General features: G+C 41.2%; 1 protein-coding gene across 8 annotated transcripts in view; it reads left to right on the forward strand.

Moving 5' to 3' along the window:
* The window catches only part of ERC2 (ELKS/RAB6-interacting/CAST family member 2), a 968,268-nt gene that overhangs the window by 31,812 nt on the left and 914,922 nt on the right, over window positions 1-21,534 (forward strand). The window lies entirely within an intron of this gene.

The following is a 21,534-nucleotide window of genomic DNA, read 5'->3' on the forward strand; positions in this document are numbered from 1 at the left end:
TACCAGAGGGCATAGGAAATATAAGGTTACAGCTTGTGATCTCCTTGTTTTCCAATAACCTTTTCACACTGTTGCAGAGGAGGGGGGATCACTCCTCATTGGCTAACTTTATACTTGGTTATTTTTGTTTTCTTTTTCAGTAGTCACAAGAGCAGCTCAGATGTACTTGCTTCTGAATAGAAGAGGAAAACGTTGATTTTTGCAAGAGTAGACACTTTAACAGCAACATTTAGAGGGCCACATTTGACTGGTGAATTGGTTTTTTTTTTTTAATGCACCAGCAACATTTCCTTCTAGAATGAGGGAAGTTGGTTCACTAAATAGCAAACTGAACAATATTAAATGGGATTGGATAGGATGGGTTTGATGTCATGTTAGAGAAACACAATAAATTTTAACCTGGTCTTTCTACCTTTATTCATTCATTATTAATTAAGTACCTACTATGTGCTTACTCTTTTTTGATCCATCTTCCATGTCATAGCAAGATTAGTTTTCCCATTGTCTACCTGCAGTTATGCCATTCCCCTGCTTTAAAGCTCTCAATAATTACTCATTGTCTCCAGAATGTACCTCTGGCTGAGCCTACAGCACCTTCTACTGGAATGCCTGAGCCAGCCTTTCCAGTCTTATCTCATACCACCTCCTTCCACATCTTCTGTGCTACCTGCACTACCACTTGGTAATTCTTGCACATACTCAGTTTCCCACCTCCTTTCCCTTCTGTTCCTTTCCATTCGTGGCCTTCTCAGCATCCCTTCTCCCTGCCTCTTTTTGTTCAGTCCCAGCTAGTCTTCATTTTCAAATCCTACCTATACTGTGAGGCTCATTTATATGCTGCTGTTCATAGGGGCTTTGGAGTAAGACATGCCTGGGTTTATATCCCAGCTTCACCTCTTATTAGCAGTGAGATAAATGCTAAGAGATGGGGAGTAGAGGCTGTTGTGCCATTTGGTTGGAAAAAATTCCCAGATGTCATTTAACTTTCTGTAGAAGCTGGAGGTAATTTTAACTTGGCTGAACTAGTCATTCTCTGATAGTTGGTCCTGATGCTGTCCTAAGGAAGCTGTCTGCCTTTCTTGGGGTCATCTCCTGGCTTCTATCTATTTCCCTGGCTGCCACCCCTTTGGAGTCCAAGCGTTTGTAGAAGCACGTCTGATCTGTATGAGAATCTGCTCTTCGTTTTCCTTCTATGTGCGGAAAGCAGTCACCTTATCCCTTTGATTATCTGACAGAGTCTTTGCTGGTTTTCAGATGTGGAAATATGATTTTTGGTTGGAACAGAAAGCTTTGTTCTTCATTCCTAAGTCAAATCAATGCCCCTCACTATCATTTCTGCTTTTTTCTGACTTTGCTGGTTTATGAAGTCCTGTTATTGCTATGTGCATTTCCCCAGTTCTGTACTGGTTTTCTTCCTTTTTTAGTTGTTTTGGAAAATGGTTAAAGCAGTTTAGGAATGATGCAAGTAGTGACAAAAAGTTTGGAAGCCATTTTTAAAACTGTCAGCTCCAAAATTACTTGTTTCTTATGGTTTTATCATTAAAAAATTTTTTGAGCACAGATCCCTACCTATACATGTATATTTATTTATAAATTACACAATGTGCTACTGTGCCGATATATTATGTTTCTTCTTTGACATTCACAAAGAATTAATATGGAAAAGAAAAAATAAAATAAATACTTTATTGAGGTACATTTTAATGACACACAAAACCTTTTTGCTCTGACTAAAAACATTTTAAGACCCTTGTCTATTTTGTAAGACATAGTTCAGTTTAAAGCGGGCAATATCCACAATTCCACTTAGCTGTCCCATGTTACCTTAGCCAGAAGCAAGTGAATATTTGAGGGAACCTCTTCCTTGTTCTGGAACCTACTATGATCACAGGCTACCTTGGTTACTGTGGGTGGCATATGACTATGCAACATATGACCCAGTGAAAGCCCTAGTCTTAATCTGTATATTAAATATAAGTAAACTATAATTATTTTCTTTTTTAGGTTAAAAATACAAAAGGAGGAAGAGGCATGGAGATTTTGAAAAGTCAATTTACTTGCAATATGAGGTAGTATTACAAAGTAAAGAATATAAAAATTGACAAAAAGCAAGTTATTTAAAAAAACTGAAGTGCCCCCCCCACCAGAAGTATATCAGGATCCCTTTCAGGGGTATATGAATACCTGTTGGTCAGAATAGGGTAGATCCTGCTGCAGTAATCAACAGACCTCAAATCTCAGTGGCTTAACCCATCAGAGATTTATTTCTTATTCACCTGAAGTTATGAAGCAGGTCAAGTGACTTGACAGGGCAGCTCTCCTCCAGGCAGTGACTCAGGATCCAGGCTTTCCGCATCTTGGCACGTGGCTTCAAGAGTTGCTACAGCAGAGGAAGAGAGTTCCTGTGGTGGCACATTGGCTTCTCAGTTCCTTGGACTGGAAGTGACACAAATGCAAGGGGGTGTGAGGTATAGTCCTCTCTTCTTTCCAGGAAGGAGAGGAGAGTCAGATATGAAGGAGTGCTAAAAATTTCTACCAGTGGAGTTTTTATATTTGTCAGAAAGTGGAGCGAGATGAAGTAAAGTTTGGGGAAGAATCCAGAGTTCTGCCGTTGCTGCTGTTTCTGTTATTACTGCTACTGCAATCAGTAGACATCAGTTGGGGGCTTACTATGTACTAGGCATTGTGCTTAGAGCTTTGTGTACATCATCTTATTTAGTGTTTGCATCAGTCATCTGAGGTAGGTGCTAGATTTTTTCTCATTTTACAGATTAAAAATAAATGTAGAGAGAATAAGCAGCTTGCCCAAGTTCACACAGCTGGTAAGTGACAGAGCTGGACTTTAAGGCTTTGGTCTATTTTATGCCAACACGTAAGATCTTAACTTTATGCTTACTACCTCCTTATAGGATCACTGAGCTATGAATAGAATCTTAGTATGATAGGAACATCACACTTCATATGTTAGGTGAAAAACATGACTAGTTTTGATAGAATGATTAAGAATGTAATTTAGTTTAATTAGGACTTTTGTTCTTAATTAGGAATTTATTTCTTCTTAAACTTTTCTGTATGGAAGAAAGGAATGTAAAAGAGAGAAACAACACTTGATTGTGGTTTCTTAACAACCACAACAACAAATGTAGTTCTACCAGGGGGTATTTGGATAATTAGAATTTCACTAACTAAATTCAGGTGATCTAAAATGATTTGAATTGTGCTATGTGAATAGAAATGGGAAGCAGGTCCATTATGGTGTGGAGGTGAGGATATTTGAATGCTCTTGTATATGAAATTCATAGTTCTGTGAATTTAATGATCACAGGCACAGACCTTTCACCCTTATGTGCAGTGTTACAGAGGTCTCCCATTCATCAATTCCTTTGCAGTATATTTTGAAGTCCTTGTGGTTCTGTCAGAGGAAGCTGAACCCAACTCCAGATCTAAGGGAGGATGTTGAACACACGCCCTGTGTTAAAGGAAGTACAGACCTTAGAGCCAGTGGGTAGGTGGCTATGACCAAATTTCTTATGTGTGAAGGGTAGACGCCCAGGTTCCTGGATGGATATTCCACCCCAGACCCCCTTCCCATTCACACTTCCTAGGTTCTTTCCAAGGCCCTACTTCTCAGCCACAAAGATCTGCATGTATAGAAATACATTTGGGATACTAAGAGTTGCAGTACTGATGTGTGGAATTTTTGGTTTGTTTGTAGAAACCAGGGTGCATGGATGCAGAGTTATCTGTATGCCAGCACTTGCGCTTTTTGCTTCACGATATATTTTCTTGATGGAGGAAGAGTGGGGTGGAGTCTCGTGCTCTCAATGTCACAACTGTAGACTGATTTGGGGAGAGATGAGGAGAAAAGATTTAGAATAGATGTTAGGCTGCCACTTGAGGTAGTCCCCTTTTTATTTTTAATGGCCTGTGGGGTTAGAGTGGATGTTGGGGGCAAGAAAATGCAACTGTATATGGAGAAGTTAGGTGACCCGTTTTTCTCTAAAAGATGATATGGTGGTCTTTTCTTTACAACTCCATTCTATTTACCCATACAATGAAGATCAGAGAGAGAAAACACGGTAGAAAATACATTTTCAGAAACTTCATACGGACTTATATCTTGCAGTTTTGTGCATATAGGTTATTAACTTTTCATATCCCTGGATTTTTAATGCAATTATTAACTTTGTATATTTTAAATTATTATTATTTATTTCTTTATATTTGGCTGCGTTGGGTCTGCGTTGCTGCGTGCAGGCTTTCTCTAGTTGCGGCGAGCGGGGGCTACTGTTCATTGTGGTGCACGGGCTTCTCATTGCGGTGGCTTCTCATTGCGGAGCATGGGCTCTAGGTGCACGGGCTTCAGCAGTTGTGGTACGTGGGCTCAGTAGTTGCGGCTCGCTGGCTCTAGAGCACAGGCTCAGTAGTTGTGGTGCATGGGCTTCGTTGTTCCGTGGCATGTGGGATCTTCCTGGACCAGGGCTTGAACCCGTGTCCCCTGCATTGGCAGGTGGATTCTTAACCACTGTTCCACGAGGGAAGTCCCAAACTTTGTATTTTTATTGGATTATTTTTTCCAAATTAGGCGTACATAAAGCAGTTTTTAGACATTTTCCTAATTCACGCATGGCTAGTCAAGGATCTGCATGAATATAAATAGCATCATACTCTGGAAGATTGTACTAGATCTAATATTTACCCATCTCGTGTGTGCAGAAGTGGGACAAGGTCACTGGGAAACGTAACCTAAGAAGTGTAAGTAAACCTGTCTGGGGAATGTTATGGCTTTTAAGCAATGGTTATGTGGTAATTTCTATTTCTGGCTTAACACAATAGAAAATAATCTACTCTAAATCAATATTAATAAGGGTTTTTGATGAGTTTTAGAGCTAGTTTCACATATGATTTATTGATTCTCATTTTGAGCCTGTAACTTGAAAAGGTCGAGGTGGATCACATTTCCGTGTTTCCTTTATTATTATTTTTTCTTTTATTATATAACTGCAGGGCCATTTCAACAGAGGTCATTCAACTCTGTTCTAAAATATTCATTTCACTGTGAGTGTCCAGATATGAAGAGTTGTACCAGTTGGAAGTGGGTGACAGAATTAATTCTATCTCCTGCTGAGAAGGTGGTGAGGCAGCTGCATTGTGAAGGGGTGTCCACTGACAGTTAAATGCAGCTGCAGTAACCTTGAGTACTGAGTGTTTATGAGATCAAGGGCTTATCCCTGGAGAGTCGGGTCCCATCAGGTTTGTGGGTGGTACTTAAATATATTCACTACTCAGATCTGTCTTATCCCTATATCTTCTTTTGGGCACCATTCCTTCTACTACTCTGAGATCCATGGATCCCTCAAAGCCAGGTTTCCAAAGTGTGTCCAGGGAAATGACACTTTCCAAAGGGGATCTTCTGGTCAAATAAACTTAGGACACAACATACTAGATAACCCTCTCCTAGAAATTCAAACACTATAGTTTGGGTTGAATTGTGTCCCCCCTAAAAAAAGATATGTTGGGGTCTTAACCCCCAGTACTTCAGAATGTGACTTTATTTGGAGATAAGGTCTTTACAGAGGTAATCAAGTTAAAATGATGTCCTTAGGGTGGGCCTAATCCAATATGACTGGTGTCCTTATGAAAAGGAGAAATTTGGACACAGGCATAGACATGCACAGAGAGAAGACCAGTGGAAGAGACAGGGTGAAGATGGCCATATATAAGCCAAAGAGATACGCCTGGAACAGATCCTTCCCTCACAGTCCTCAGAAGGAAGAACCCTGCTGACACCTTGATCTCGAACTTCTGGCCTCCAGAACTGCGAGACAATAAATTTCTATTGTTTAAACCACCCAGTTTGTGGTACTTTGTTTTGGCAGTCCTAGCAGACTAATATAACATATCAGCAGGTGAAATGCTCTAACTCTTGCAGTTAAAAATATTTATTAAATTTGCTTAACCCAGCAATTTCCCAAACTTACTTGACCATGAAACTTTATCTTAAACTGAGCACTTATGTATTAGGCAGCTATTGCTGCAGTAATGCTGTCTAACAAACCATACCAAAACTTGCTAGCTTAAAAAGATAAGCATTTACCTCTCCCTTACATATTTACAGGTTGGCTGCAACTTAGTTGGGCAGGTCTGGACTCTGAGCACCAGGCTGTAGGCTGAAAGTGGGATTCAGGTACATTCCACGTGTTTCCACATTCTCTTTGGAGAATAAAGCTTTGGAGATAAAGCTATTCAGGGCTTTATCTTCTGATGGTGGATCACAGACACCAAGTGATCCAACCAAACCACATAGATGCATTTAAAGCCTCTGCCTGCATCATGTCCACTAACATTCTGTTGACTAAAGCATGTTATGTGGCCAAGTCCAAAGTCAGTGGGGTCAGGGAAATCTACTCCCTGCAAAGCAGAAAGGGAGTGAAGAGAGTATATACATACATATATATATGTATATACAAATCCTATGTGTCACAAACTATAAATATTCCTAGAACTAAGGGTATAAAGGCCATACTTTGGGAAAGACTTCTTTAAGAGCAGCTCTGGAATTGCGATATTAAGTTTGAGACTTCTAAAGTGGATGAACCGTTTCAGTGTGGTCAAAGCTTCCTTCAGTGGCTGGGCCTTCTAATATCCTAATGATGCCTGATTAGTGGCTCACCTTCAGGCTCCTCCTCCTCTTCCTGAGGTGACTGACCAATGAAACTCAAGTGGAAATCTGGGAGATTCTAGGCAAACTTTTATTTTCCTGATAAAGGAATAAATGTCACCAGCAGTGCTCCTTCCTCCTTCTTTCTGTCTTTAGTGTCAATATGTTGCCTGTTAGTAACCATGGAAGGAAGGACAAGAAAAGCATAGAGACATATGTCTTACCATCTCTGAGCAGTTGCACCAGCCCCAGCAATGGCCTGCCTCCAAACTTCTAGTCATGTGAGAAAATAAACCCCTAGTTGTTTTAAGTCACTGTTGGTTGGGTATCCTATTACTTGCAGCTTAGTACCTTCCTAACTGATAAAACATAGAAAATCATGAACTGATAATTATTATTCTAATTATCACCAGTCATCATAACCGTAAAAATAGGTGCATTTCAGTAAGGTGAAATGAGACCTTAAAGGACCTTACACATGAGAATGAAGAAACCTACTTACTAATGGTATTGGGCAATACTCTTAAGTAGTGACACGAATGCTACTGCTAGCCTGTTATAAGTGAAAACGGAAATTTATTAGTTCCTGCAATGAAATTGCAGAAAGGCTCAGGTATGGAGCTTGGGGTTGACTGGATCCAGGGCCTCAAACTGTAGCAGGACTTTGTCTCTCCCCATTGCTTCATTTCTGGTTCTCAATATCTGCCTGTATGTGTGAGCCTTATTTTCTCCTTCATGTGGTAGGTCATAATTGAAGCTATAAGAGATCCCTGTATCTTCATTTATCATTTAGAAAATTTATGGAAGGACTTTGGTCCTGCCTTGGTTATATTCTTTCTCCAGGACTTAGTGAGTGTGTGTGGTGGCAGGGGACAGGTATGTGAGAAGGGGTTACCATGACTGGTGACCTATTAGAACTGCAGGCATTGGGAGAGGAGCAATTCTCTAAAGAAACTGACATGAAGGGCGAAGGGATGCTCTAGGACAAAAGCAGGTGTCCACTGCGCTGACTTGAGCTGTCCTTAGTCACCCTCTTTCTCCAAATGTGCTAAGAGCTTGTAAGTCATATCAAGAGATTTGAGAAATTAAGAAGTCAATCATATGTCATATCTGTTAGTTTTTTCAGTTTAACTCTGATTTGAAGAGCGAGTGTCTGTGTGTGTTTTGCCCAAATGTTACATAGGCACATGGATTTAGAACTAGGGAATATGAACTAGCTTGGCACCACAACATAACTTGGAATGCTGAATCTTAGAAGAAAAAAAAAATTTCATCTTCTTCGTCTTGAAATAGTCTTCCTTAGCTCTTCAGAGAATAGTAGCTTTTGTCCACCTTTCCAGAAAGGTGGAAAAACTTTGGTCCAGACTTAGGCAATGACCTACTTAGACTGAAACCACAATTTTAAATGCCTTTTGTCGGTAGGTGAAAACTTCCTTTGGTTCTGAAGATAGATGAGATGGCACAGATCCAACAGTTGATTTCTTTGTTTGCCAGAATGTAGGAGAATGATTTGAAGTGAGCTATACATCTTTATCACAGATGTCAGCTGATTTTTGCCTCAGTAATCTCTTGCAGTCAGCCCTAGGATCAGCCATGTGCACTGCATTAGTAGCCTTACAGATTTTTATTCCCAGGTTTTCTTATGAAAGACTTGGCTAATGGGAAGAAAATAAACATTCTTGCATGCCAGACCTTGGGAGAACTAAATGACTTCCATCTTCCATTTTCTCTCTGGATCACTTTATTTTGGCTATGGGATAGCAACAGCACACAATCAACCAAAGAAAACATTTTGGAATATTTCAGTGAATAGATTATTTTAGTCTCACTTGTGCTGAAGGCACTTATTGAAACCAAGCTCTGGGAGGGGAAGGCAGAGGGAATTGGTCACCCCCAAAGTATTCACTGCCTAATAAAATTCCCTATAGACAACATCCTCAGAGGAATTTAAGAAGCAAGTCTATATTGACAGGAGAAAAAGTAACAGAGTGATTTTATCGGCCAAAGCAGATGGGGTGGGTTCTGAACCTGGCCTCTTCTGGCCAGAGTGCAATTTCAGTTTCTATAATTAGTTGCAGGTGGAGCTCCTGTGTTGTTGTTTTGGAGTCCACTGACATCTGTGTGCAAATTCCCACCATCCCCAGTTGGCATTTGGACTCAATAAGTGGTTTGGCTTTGCAGGAGTAGAGAAAATAGTAAATCTATTTCACACACACGTAGATAAAGCTGCTCTAAAGGTCAGGTTCTGAAAGCTGTGGAAAGCGTTTTCAAAAGTTTGGGAAGTAGGTTTTAGGCAGAATGTGGGCATGCAGCCAAGAGCTAGAGCAGCCTGACAAACAGAATTCTGGCACGTGCAATTTCTTCTCTATTTTTCTGTGAAGCCAGCATTTGATTGTATCTTGGAAGTGACATGCAGCCATTTTGTTTTTTTCAGTAGGAATATTCTGGAGAGAAGAAGTAATGACTTAAGCAGCTACTTCCTGCCTTATAAACCCATAGCTGGGCTTGTACTGTCTGACTCTGCAATATACATTGATCAAGTTAACTTAGTGGTTCTCAACTGGGGGCAATTTTGCCCCCCAGGGCACATTTGGCCATGTCTGGGGACATTTGGTTGTTGCAACTGGGTGGGGTATGCTGCTGGCATCTAGTGGGTAGGCGCCAGGCATGCTGCTAAACGTCCTACAATGTATGTTTAGACTCCGCCCCCCCGCCATATTATCTGTCCAACAATGTCAATAGATGCAAGGTTGAGAAACCCTGAGTTAATCGGATGGTTACTATATCTTCATCTTTCTTGATACTTTGCCTATACTCAATTTATTCACTTTGTGAAGTGATGATCAGAATGTATATATTTATGTAAAAATAATGATTCAAAAGGCAAAACGACTCATCATTGTGTGGGAAAGAATCGTGAAAGATGTCTTTAAAAAAAATCTTGACCTGGACTAGTAACCATGACTCTTCAAATACCTTGAATTCTTTTAGATGTAGACATTTGGTAAATAGAGATCAGTCTTATAAGGAGATGGACAACCTGTAAAGGAAATGAAACTTATTTTTTAAACTGACCTTTTATGGTGCTTTTTGCTTCTGTCTCACATTGATCTTGAAAGGGAGGGTGGATAAGCATTTTTTTTTTTTTTCTTTGTGGTACACGGGCCTCTCCCTGCTGTGGCCTCTCCCGTTGCGGAGCACAGGCTCTGGACGCACAGGCTCAGCGGCCATGGCTCACGGGCCCAGCCGCTCCGTGGCATGCGGGATCCTCCCAGACTGGGGCACGAACCCGTGTCCCCTGCATCGGCAGGCGGACTCTCAACCACTGCACCACCAGGGAAGCCCTGGATAAGCATTTCTGAGCTCCTGCTATGTACCAGGAACTTACTAGTTGCTTTCCACATGCATGAGCTCAACAGCCCTGCAAGACATGTGTCATCCCCATTTTACAGATGAGAAACAAGGCACAGAGAGATTAAGTGGTCTGCCTGAGGTCTCACCATTAAAGAGAGCTGGGATTTGAATCTCAGGTATGCCTAGCTCCAAAATTGTGTTCTTTCCACCGTCTTGAAAGGGAAAACAACAGATTTGCTTAAAAACCAGGGAATTTGGTGCTGAAGTGGAAGACCTAATATAGAGTGTAAGTAGTAGTGTGCTCCCTGACAGTATCTTAAGGATGTTGTCAAGGAGGTATACAGAAAGGATGGAAAGCAAGAATGAGGAAGGGAGTGTGTTGCTGGGGGCAACAGAGGATAGAGAGCAAGCAGGAAGGAGCAAATATGTTCTTGTCAAGTGAATGAACAGGGGAGAGTGCCAAAGGAACACTCCTATCTTGGAAAGCCATCCAGAAGGCTGAGAGGAAGCAACTCCAGGACTGGCTGGAAAATTAAAACCACAGGTGGCAGAGGAATGAGAGAGATTATCTCTTAGGATGCTCATTAAAGGCCCAGCAGATCCTTTAAGGTGGTTATGATTTTGACAAATTTGCTGGGTCCACAAGAGCAGAGCTTCAGGGATGGGGAAGCTCTTTTTTATGGATTATTGGACCCCAATGAGGATGGTCTCATTAACCCAGTTAGAATTTTCCTGACCTTGTCTCCATCTTCAAGAACTTCAGGGTATATAGATGGTCTCCTGACCTAGGAGTCCCTCAACGGGCATCTCTCAGCTTCCTCTTCAAGTAATTTCTGACCTCACTGGGATGCTCACACCTGTTCAGGAATTATCTTTTGTGTTGTTCCAAATCTTGTCTCTGAAAGTCAGATCTTCCCCTCTTGGGTCCCAGCATTCCTGATTTCTGCCTTTCTTAGCAACTTTGCCCTATGAAACCTCTTCTTTGTCTTCTTTGAGAATCCAGCTCGTTTATTTACTGATTCATTCCGTCACTTCTTGGTTAAGGGAGAATGTAGTTGCAAGTAGCAGAAACACATTCAAGCATGCTGAAGGAAAAAAATGGGGGATTTACTAGGAACACATAAAGGTTCCTCCCAGACTCTAAGGGTAAGTAGGATAGCCAGGTGTCTTGGGGGGCTGGAATTGAGTTAGTTGGAAAATGATCAGGAATAGGGACAGTCTCTCACTCTCTCATTTCTCTCTCAGTATCTGGTTTTATATGTGAAAAAGTGGCCACTAAAGGAAAGCATACATGTCTTCTCCATTCAAGTGCTCAATAGATACTGCATAGTTTCTCTATTTCAATTTTGAATTCAGAGAAACAATAATCGGATTGGCCTAACTTGAATCAGAGTCTGTTCTAGATCCAGGCAGCTGTGGCCAAAGGAGTCATGAGCTCTGTGGCCCCCTTCCCATGCCCCACCCCCAGAAGAACTATGGAGAGTCTCTTTGAGAAAGAGCATGTTGGGTAGATTCTATATCAAGGGAGCCTGTGGGTAAGGTGGTAAGGAGGAATGGACAGGTATTTCTGGGAAATATGTTTGTGCAACATATAATTGGGAGATTGCCTTATTTCAGTTATTTGGAAGACCAAGACCAATCAAAGAAAGTTAACTACTGTTACCTCTGTCTATAACTAGCTATTTCAGTAAGCCCTCTGGAATCTCTTGACCATCACACCCATCTTGTCGATCCCTGGCTGTGATTTTGCCCACTGCAGAAATTCCAGAAGTAGTATTGACTGATACCAGGTTCATGCTATCTTATCTTAGTGGAACCCATTTGGCTCCTTTACATAATGTCAGATTGCATCCTGTATGGAACTTTAAAAAATTCTCCACAGTTTGTAAACTTCCTTAGTCTCATTGACACTTGCGTCTCCAAACTGGTTGAAATTTTGGTGATAGTATCTGTACACTTTTAGAACTAGGCATGTTATAATCTGACATCTTCTATTCTAAGGTGTAACAGTTAGCTTGAGTTCTAAAAAATATTGGCTCCTGAGCACATATTATCTAAAAAGGTTGAAAAAAATTAAGATTCACTGATTTGTCCCTTGGAGGAACTTTCTGAAATACCCATGTAAAATAATATAAAAGTTCCCAATGAATCCTGAAACCAGTAGAAATAAGTAAATATATGAGATGGAAGGTTGGATAGTGCACATGATGACCAAATTTAGAAACTGCTCAACTTTAGAAATGAAGCAAATAATAAATAAAATATGCCTTCTGAAATTTTTAAAACTTCTGTCTGTGATTTTAAACTTTGGGGACAAGGTACTTGCTGTGAAGCTTTCATTAAACTTTGTAGTTTTCCCTAGGAAAATGTGCAAAATCTGAATTGTGCACAACATTTCTCCTCCCTACCCCTGCTCTGAACCCCAAGGGCATTTAGGTAAAACTCTGTCTAGATATTGCCATTTAATATTAAGTACATGTATTAGGAGTAAGTAGTTCCTAGTAGTTAATGAAATGAATGAGCTCTTGGTGATATGAGACATGTCTTTGGCTCACTGCTATTCAGTTTGTGCTGAGAAGTGGGGACATGTACCAGGATTTTGGTGATTGTTAGAGAGTGTGTATTTGGTAAGGTGGAAGCTTGTAGATAGACTGTACCACATTCACTAAATGTATTCAGGTACAATATACTAGAGGTGGTAGATTTTCTTCCACCCTCAGGAATGTTACCTTGAAAGAGTTTGCATAGTGTTGGGTGTCATAGTAAAGTATACATTTAAATATTTCATTGAGGACTTTTTGGTCATTATGTTTGTCTTGGGGTGCCAGAATTCCCAGTTCACCTGAGAGAATTCTATTTCATTTCTTTGTAATTTCAAATAAATCTAAGACTGCAAATTAAATTATGCCATAGGCATTTGTGATAGAGCAAGAAACAAAAGATTTTGGTGAGTTAGAAAGTAAAGGTTAATTGGGTAACTACTGTGTTCCCAGTTACATGCTCAGGGCTGAAGAAGACTCTAAAGTAGTGTGAGATACACTTTCGGTACCTTTACCATCTCATGAAAATTATTTGAGAGCCATTTTTTTTTTTTATGTAGAATGTGAATAAGGAACATAACAGTGATGTACCTTGTTTTGGACTCTACCTTGGAGCTTGAACATGAAGTTTTAGCTAGGGAAGGAAATTTCTTGCTCATGTTTTTTAACCTTTCTCAGAAGAGTCCTTGATGTGAGCATTTTCTCTCTTCTCTAGAAGCCTAGCCAGAGTCCAGGAGAATGGGTACAGTATCCTCCCAACACTCAGGCAGTGTGAGACACATGTTCGGTCCCTTTACCATGTCATGAAAATTACTTGAGAGCCATTTCTTTTTTTCTATGTAGAATGTGAATAAGGAACATAGCAGTGATAGACCTTTTTTTGACTCTCCCTTGGAGCTTGAACATGAAGTTTTAGCTAGGGAAGGAAATTTCTTGCTCATTTTTTTTAACCTTTCTCAGAAGAGTCCTTGATGTGAGTGTTCTCTCTCTTCTCTAGAAGCCTAGCCAGAGTCCCGGAGAATGGGCATAGCATCCTCCCAACACTCAGCCAATGTAGGGCCTCTGGAAGGGGTTGGGGAGGGGGAGTTGTGGGGAAGATCTGGGCTCCTGCCTTTCTCAGGCAAAAGTGTGAGGTCTATGAATCACTTTCCCATTTAGCACACCCACCTGACTGCAGTATGTTCCCTTGATAAGAATAAAAATTATCAGTGTAGCTCATAAAGCACTTCCTACATGTATTCTAAATGGAATAATTATATTTCAAACTCTGTGCCAAAGGGTTCACATATGGAGTCTCATTTAATCCCCATGAGGACCCTGTGAAGTAGGTACTATTAGTATTATCCCCATTTTATATGCGAGCAAGGCAAGACTCAGAGGGGAGGTTACTTGTCCAAGGTTACAGTTAGCAAATGGCAGAGCTGTGGTTGAGCCCAGACAGACTAACTCCAAAGTTGGTTGCCAAAATCAGGGTCGGCTGAAATATCTAGTGGTCAGCCCTGTGTACACAAGGTAATCTTAGGGCAGGCATGGCGTCTGAATTAAACAACTTGGAAGCCCATGTTGAAAAAGTCATTGCCTTTCCAAATCCCATCCAGTATTTCTGATTAGCTTCTATGAGAAAGTCTCAACTTGGTGCCAGTCTTGAATGCCTTGTTAACACCTATTAGGTGTTTCCTAACCTTGTTGTAGGATGTGTAGCGGCATTCATACATGATGCTTATATTGTAATTCTGGCAGCCACACTTTTACCCTCTGCATCTGATATCTTGCCCGTTCAGAGTTTCTGTGAGCAGACTGGTAATGTGGCATTAGTGGGGCCTGACTTCTTGGTTCTTATTGGGTTGTCTTTGACAGTGGTTGAGAGCACCAGCTTTGGAGATTAATTTCCTGGGTTCCATTTCCAGCTGTGGGACTTTGGGCAATTTAGTTTATCTGGCTGAACCTGTTTCCTCACCTGTAATGTAGGTATAATAATAGTACCTGCTTTAGGTATAAATTTACTACTATAAGGGTAAATTTAATAGGATTTTAGTTTAATTGGATTAAATGAGGGGGTTAATGTAAAAATATTTAGCACCATGCTAGCATGAGTAAACATTCAAATAATAGATTATGATGATAACCATGAGGGAAACCAATTTGGGGACAAAGGCAACACATAAGGGAGTTAGAGAGCTGAGGGAATGGCAGAGAAATGGAACCAGAGCCATACCTGAAGACTGTCCCACCTCTGGATTTCCTGCAATTTGTATAAGCCGATTTGAGTTGAGGTTTACTAATAGCCAGAGCATCTTTATTGGTAGACAGGGCCCTCTGTTTAGAAGCTTTGTGGTTACAAAAACGAGTAGATCCTAGCTCCTGCCATGAGAATGTAGTCTAGCAGGGAAAATGCTGTACTCATAAAAACCTATAAAAAAAAAGACCCATTAAAAAAAGGGAAGAAAGTTGTACCTGCCACTAAAACATACAATTAAAATGCTTTAGAAACCCAGAGAAGGAAGGGATGAGGGAAGACTTCATATAGGGAAAGTGGCATTGGAGTCAGTCCTTGAGAATGGACTCATATTCAAAATGGTGGAAGGTGGGAGCAGGGGTGGGTGGTGGGGAGTCCAGACTTTCAATGGAGAGAATGGACAAGAGCAACTATATGATTAGAGATTTATTTCATAAAGCATTGGGATGAAGGTAGGGTAAAAGTAGTTGTCCAATTATTGCACTTATGTTTAAAGAGGAGAAAGAGAAATTGGACCTTGGAGATCACCTTAAAACTTTTTTCTGATTCAAGAGAAGTAAGTATGGTACTTAATATTACATGGAGGCACTGTATTTTGCTTCCATGATTTTTCCTGTATGTTCCTGGATCTGTGAACTCCTCTGCCATGGTACAGCAGAAGGATGAGTTTAAGACCTCCTCTGTCAATATGCCGATGGTCAAAATGGAAGGGTGCTTACAGACCCAGCAGAAGCTCTGCATCTTTTGAGTTGAGAACAGCCCAGTTTTCCTTGGCTCAGTTCTTTGACATGCCTTTTCTGTTATTAATATGTGTGTGTGTGTGAGAGAGACAGAGACAGAGGCACAGAGACAAAGAGACAGAGAGATAGAGAGACAGAGAGAGAGGAAAGGAGTGAGGGAGGGAGAGAGATGGAGGGGGAAATGCCATCTCTAAAATGTCATCACTGGATGCGTAGGTATTGTTATATGCCAAGGAGATGCCGTATTACAGTCTTGGGAATGCTTTTTCCCTATGGTCCTGTTATTCTTTCTCCTTTATAGATTCAGTGGAATTAGAATACCCTGCTCTTGAAAGCAGTTCGGATGAGCTTCTTAGGGATGGGTAGGAGAGTTTTCTTGCCTGAGATATTGACCCCCTTAGCTGAATCTAAGGCAGTTCATGTTATTTTACAGATGGGCACTCTGGAGAATTTTGGACCATAGTCAGACTTTTCTATTGCTAAAAAAAGGGAGACTCATATTACATTTTTCTGGTAGGCTGCATTGAAATATTTTCTGCAGCATAAGGCGGAAACTATAAATTTTTGTGTCACTGTAGGGAGTAATAGAGAAAAAAGATGAGGATGATTTCCCAATAAATGCTGTTGTCTAAACTCTCAGGAAAGGCAAACTCTCAAGTTGTCCAAAGAAGATCACATGGCTTCCAGGTCTAGATAGCTCCACACATTAATCCAACCAAGCTAGACTCCCAAGGACTCAGAGGAGGTGTTTGATTGATTGATTTTTAAAAAACTTTGGCCTGTTTTATTAATCTCTGTCTACTGAATCCATCTGCTGCATAATCTTTGTCCAGCTAAAACTCTTATGATGACACTTCAGTTTGTACCAAAGGAATGGTCTCTCATATCAAGTTCTCTAACCCTAATCTCTTCACTGGTCTTTAGATGTGTTTATCTACTTTCCACTGGAGATAGCACTGCTGTCCCCCAAGGGGATCAAACACAATGATGACTGAATGGCTGAAATGGATCAAGTCAACAATTATGGAATTTCCACCATTTTCTGGACTAGGTGCTGAGGGTATAGTAATAGTAAAAAATTCCTGCCTCTATGGAGGTTCCATTCTAGTGGAGGAAACAAAAGGAGTCAAAGGTTTTAGGCTTGATCCACTTGGGAAGACTGAGGGCAAAACAGGATCAGGATGCTGTGAGATCATGTTTTTTGATCATGTTTTGTTGCAAAGTCTCACTCATCCAGGTGGTGATGCTGAATAGGGATGTGGGTTTAGTGGAACTGGCTTTTTTTTTTTTTTTTTTTTTTAACGTCATGGTGGTGGTGAGAATGGATGTTAAACTGCAGTGGGTTGCAAGTGGTAATATAGATTTTTTTTTTTAGAATTTTTTTTATTAGTTTCTGCTTTATAACAAAGTGAATCAGTCATACATAGGTAATATAGATTTTTATACTTTTCCTGCAGGGAGCTTGGCTTTGAAGAGATAACTGGAGGGGATGCAGAGTCTGGGGAGTCTTCTCCCACCAATGTGTGACACACTTGGCCATATTTTTAACTTTTAGGGAATGGGCCACTAGAAAGAGGGGTTATTGGTTGAACAAGGTCTGAAAGAGGAGGGAGAACATGAGATGTCTTGGGCCGGTGGTGTTTCTCTTCCTCAAACCCAGGGAGAAGGTGGTCAGGAAAGGTCCAGATAAAGAAATATTAGTAGGTGTGGAGTAAAAGCAGTAACTTTTTATCCTAAGGAGATTACTTTAACAAAAAGAGAAAGCTCCAGACTAGGGAGCTTTAGACTTAACTTAGACTTGACTTTGATACCAAACAGGATGTGGTGTTGGCCCGGTCACCTCCTCTCCTTGGACCTTCGTTTCCCCTGAGGCAGGGGTCCCCAACCCCCAGGCCGTGGATGGTACGGGTCCGAGGCCTGTTAGGGCCGCACAGCAGGAGGTGAGAGGCGGGCGAGGGAGCCAAGCTTCATCTGCCGCTCCCCATCTCTCGCATTACCGCCTGAACCTTCTGCACCCTGCCTCCGCCCTCCCCCCAACCCGTGGAAAAATTGTCTTCCACGAAACTGGCCCCTGGTGCCAAAAAGGTTGGGGACAGCTGCCCTGAGGTATCACTGTACTGAGAAAAAAATGTTTGGTTGAAACATGCCATAACTCTAAGGCTACTCAAAAATTTTCAGGGAAATTAAGAGTTCCCTGGTGGCAAAAGAAAAAAAAGTGCTGTTTTATGACTCATAAGTGAGATTTGATGAGGGGATGGGGCTAGGGTGAGGCAGGTGTGACTGAAGCAGACAAAGGTAGATGTTCTGGCGGTCCAGTTCGATGTGCTGGTGGTTTTATTCAGGTGCTGCTGATGGGGCGATTTGCTTGCTGTGGGACGACCCAGCAAGCCCATTACTCTGCTTGGTGGAGACAGGAGCCAGCAGCACTTCCCAGGAGAAATTTTACAAGTAAAGGTTAAGTTTACTTGTGCTGTTGATGGCATTTCCCAGCTATACTAATTACTATCCTGATAGAAACGCTGCGGAAATATACCCCGTGCTCCCAAGAGTGCAGAGTGGTTCTTAAATAATGCAAGAAGAGGTTTTACCTGTGGATTACAAAGCTACAGTGCTTCCTTAGTCCTGGCTTTCTTAGTGGAAGATGCTCTGGTTTAAATAAAATTTTGTTTGCCTTTTTGTTTTAAGACTATGCAATCTATTCCCTATTCAATATCAATTGCAGATAAAAGTATTTGAGGACAAAAATGGTAGTTGTGGACTGAATGTTGTGTCTCAGTTTTTTAAAGGTATTTTGTAAATTTAGGAACTATGTTTTGCTTTTTCACTTGCTTTTTAAATAAATATCTGGCTGTCCATCCATCCATCTGCTTATTAAAATGATATCCCTGAATATGGCAGTTGTTTAGTAAATAGCTGTTGAATAAAATACAGTTATATACACACACACACACACACAGAACTAAAGCCTCTTGGGTTTCATGAGGCTAGGAGGGCTGGGTATAATTCTCACTCTGCCACAAGTTGGCCATGTGACCTTGGGAATTAGTTGTCAACGTCAATAAACTGGGAGACTTTATGAAGAACCTGGATTTCTGAATTTTCTCGGACACCGAGCAGATCCAGTATCTCTGAACCCAGGGAGCTGCCTCACTTGGATTGTTGCTTTTCTTAGGTGGGACGTGTCTCACCACGTTGCTCTAGTCTACCCCTTGGTTGACAGATGTACATTCTTAGTTTGAAGATGAAATGAAGAACGTTTTCACATTCAAGATGTTAGTCAAATATGAGCATCTTTTGGCCTCAGCATCTTAGATGAAAATCCTGGCTCTAGCAGTGGGAGTGGGTGGTGGCGTCACCTTAATCATTTCCTTGGGTTCAAGGAGTTTGAGAGCTACCTGCACAGGATTGGAAATGGGAAAAGATCTGCTTTTGGATATTTGGGGAAAGAGAAATAGGTAAGGTATATCAGGCATTGATTAATTCTTGAAAGTCAAGGACAATGCCACTATTGGGCACATAGCCTGAGAAAACCATAATTCAAAAAGAGTCATGGGGCTTCCCTGGTGGCGCAGTGGTTGAGAGTCCACCTGCTGATGCAGGGGACACGGGTTCGTGCCCCGGTCCGGGAAGATCCCACATGCCACGGAGCTGCTAGGCCCGTGAGCCATGGCCACTGAGCCTGCGCGTCCGGAGCCTGTGCTCTGCAATGGGAGAGGCCACAACAGTGAGAGGCCTGCGTACCGCAAAAAAAAAAAAAAAAGAGTCATGTACCACAATGTTCATATCAGCACTATTTACAATAGCCAGGACATGGAAGCAACCTAAGTGTCCATCAACAGATGAATGGATAAACAAGATGTGGCACATATATACAATAGAATATTACTCAGCTGTAAAAAGAAACGAAATTGAGTTATTTGTAGTGAGGTGGATGGACCTAGAGTCTGTCATACAGAGTGAAGTAAGTCAGAAAGAGAAGAACAAATACCATATGCTAACTCATATATATGGAATCCAAAAAAGAATGGTACTGATGAAACTAGTGCCAGAGGAGGAATAAATATGCAGACATAGAGAATGGACTTGAGGACACGGGATGGGGGGAGGGGGAAGCTGGGGCGAAGTGAGAGAAGCATCGACATCTATACGCTACCAAATGTAAAATAGATAGCTAGTGGGAAGTAGCTGCATATCACAGGGAGATCAGCTCGGTGCTTTGCGATGACCTAGAGGCATGGGATAGTGAGGGTGGGAGAGAGCCTCAAGTGGGAGGGGATATGGGGATATGGGGATATATGTAGGTATATGGCTGATTCACTTCGTTGCACAACAGAAACTAACACAGCATTGTGAAGCAATTATACTCCAATAAAGATGTATAAAAAAAAAGTGATGGTGGCACCCCAGTGTTCATTGCAGCACTATTTACAATAGCCAGGACATGGAAGCAACCTAATGTCCATCAACAGAGGAATGGATAAAGAAGATGTGGTACATATATACAATGAAATATTACTCAGCCATAAAAAGTAATGAAGTTGGGTCATTTGTAGAGACCGGGAGGGACCTAGAGACTGTCATACGGAGTGAAGTAAGTCAGAAGGAGAAAAACAAATATCGTATATTACCGCATATATATGGAATCTGAAAAAATTGGTATAGACGATCTTATTTACGAAGCAGAAATAGAGACACAGATGTAGAGAATAAGCAAACATATGGATACCAAGGGGGAAAGGGGTGGGGGTGGGATGAATTGGGAGATTGGGATTGACATATATACACTATCGATACTATGTATAAAATAGATAACTAATGAGAACTTATATATAGCACAAGGAACTATACTCAGTGCTCTGTGGTGACCTAAGTGGGAAAGAAATCCAAAATAGAGGGGATATATGTATACATATAGCTGATTCACTTTGCTGTACAGACAGTATAAACTAACACAATATTGTAAAGCAACTATACTCCAATTAAAAAAAAAAAGAGTGATGGTAGAAGTCTGGTGTCTGGCCTGGAGTAAAATGGATCATGTTTCCCAAATGAACGGAGTAAAAGGGAAGAGAGAACTATTAAAAATTCACAGTAGATTAAGGTGTTGTCCCCTTATGCTAAGAAGGCAGATGCTGAGGCTCTTTTAGGGAATTTGCTTTGCAGGAGAGGAGCTGCCTTCGTTTGCTTTTCTGATGACTTGGATTTCTACAGCTGCTTATGGTTCTTGAACTTCCTGGAAAAAGTACAGGCAGATAGAATTCTGATGAAATCAGCATCCCAGTGCTACATTTCCTAAGGACACTGTTAATTTCAATAGTATTTAGCTTAATTCCAGCAGCTGGCTTGGATTTTATATTGGGATATATATGCCAAGGCTTGTGGTGTGTATGCATGTGTGTGTGTGTGTGTGTGTGTGTGTGTATGTGTGTATGTGTGTAGATCCAGTGCTATAATTAGAGTAGGCTAACCATTACAACAGATTGATGTATTTGGTTTGGGGAGATATGACTTTAATTTCCCCAAGTGTTTCATTTTCTTTGTATTTTTCAAGTGTTCATTATCATTCAGATGACTAATAGGAAGTTCAATACATCAGAGGACACTTTATAATGAACATTATTCTTTGAGAAAACATAACTTATTATATACATTTTCCATCAGGAAGTAATATGATTTTTTAAAAAAATTATTTATTTTTGGTTGCATTGGGTCTTTGTTGCTGTGCGCGGGCTTTCTCTAGGTGCGGTGAGCGGTGGCTACTCCTCGTTGTGGTGCGTGGGCTTCTCATTGTGGTGGCTTCTCTTGTTGTGGAGCACGGGCTCTAGGTGCACGGGCTTCAGTAGTTGTGGCGCACGGGCTTAGTTGCTCTGTGGCATGTGGAATCTTCCCGGACCAGGGCTCAAACCCGTGTCCCCTGCATTGGCAGGCGGGTTCTTAACCACTGCGCCACCAGGGAAGCCCAGGAAGTAATATGATTTTGTTAGGAGTTTGGGTAGGGTTTTG

This window comes from Mesoplodon mirus, assembly GCF_964341445.2.
Source record: "Mesoplodon mirus genome assembly, chromosome: 12".
NCBI classification, from domain to species: domain Eukaryota; kingdom Metazoa; phylum Chordata; class Mammalia; order Artiodactyla; family Ziphiidae; genus Mesoplodon; species Mesoplodon mirus.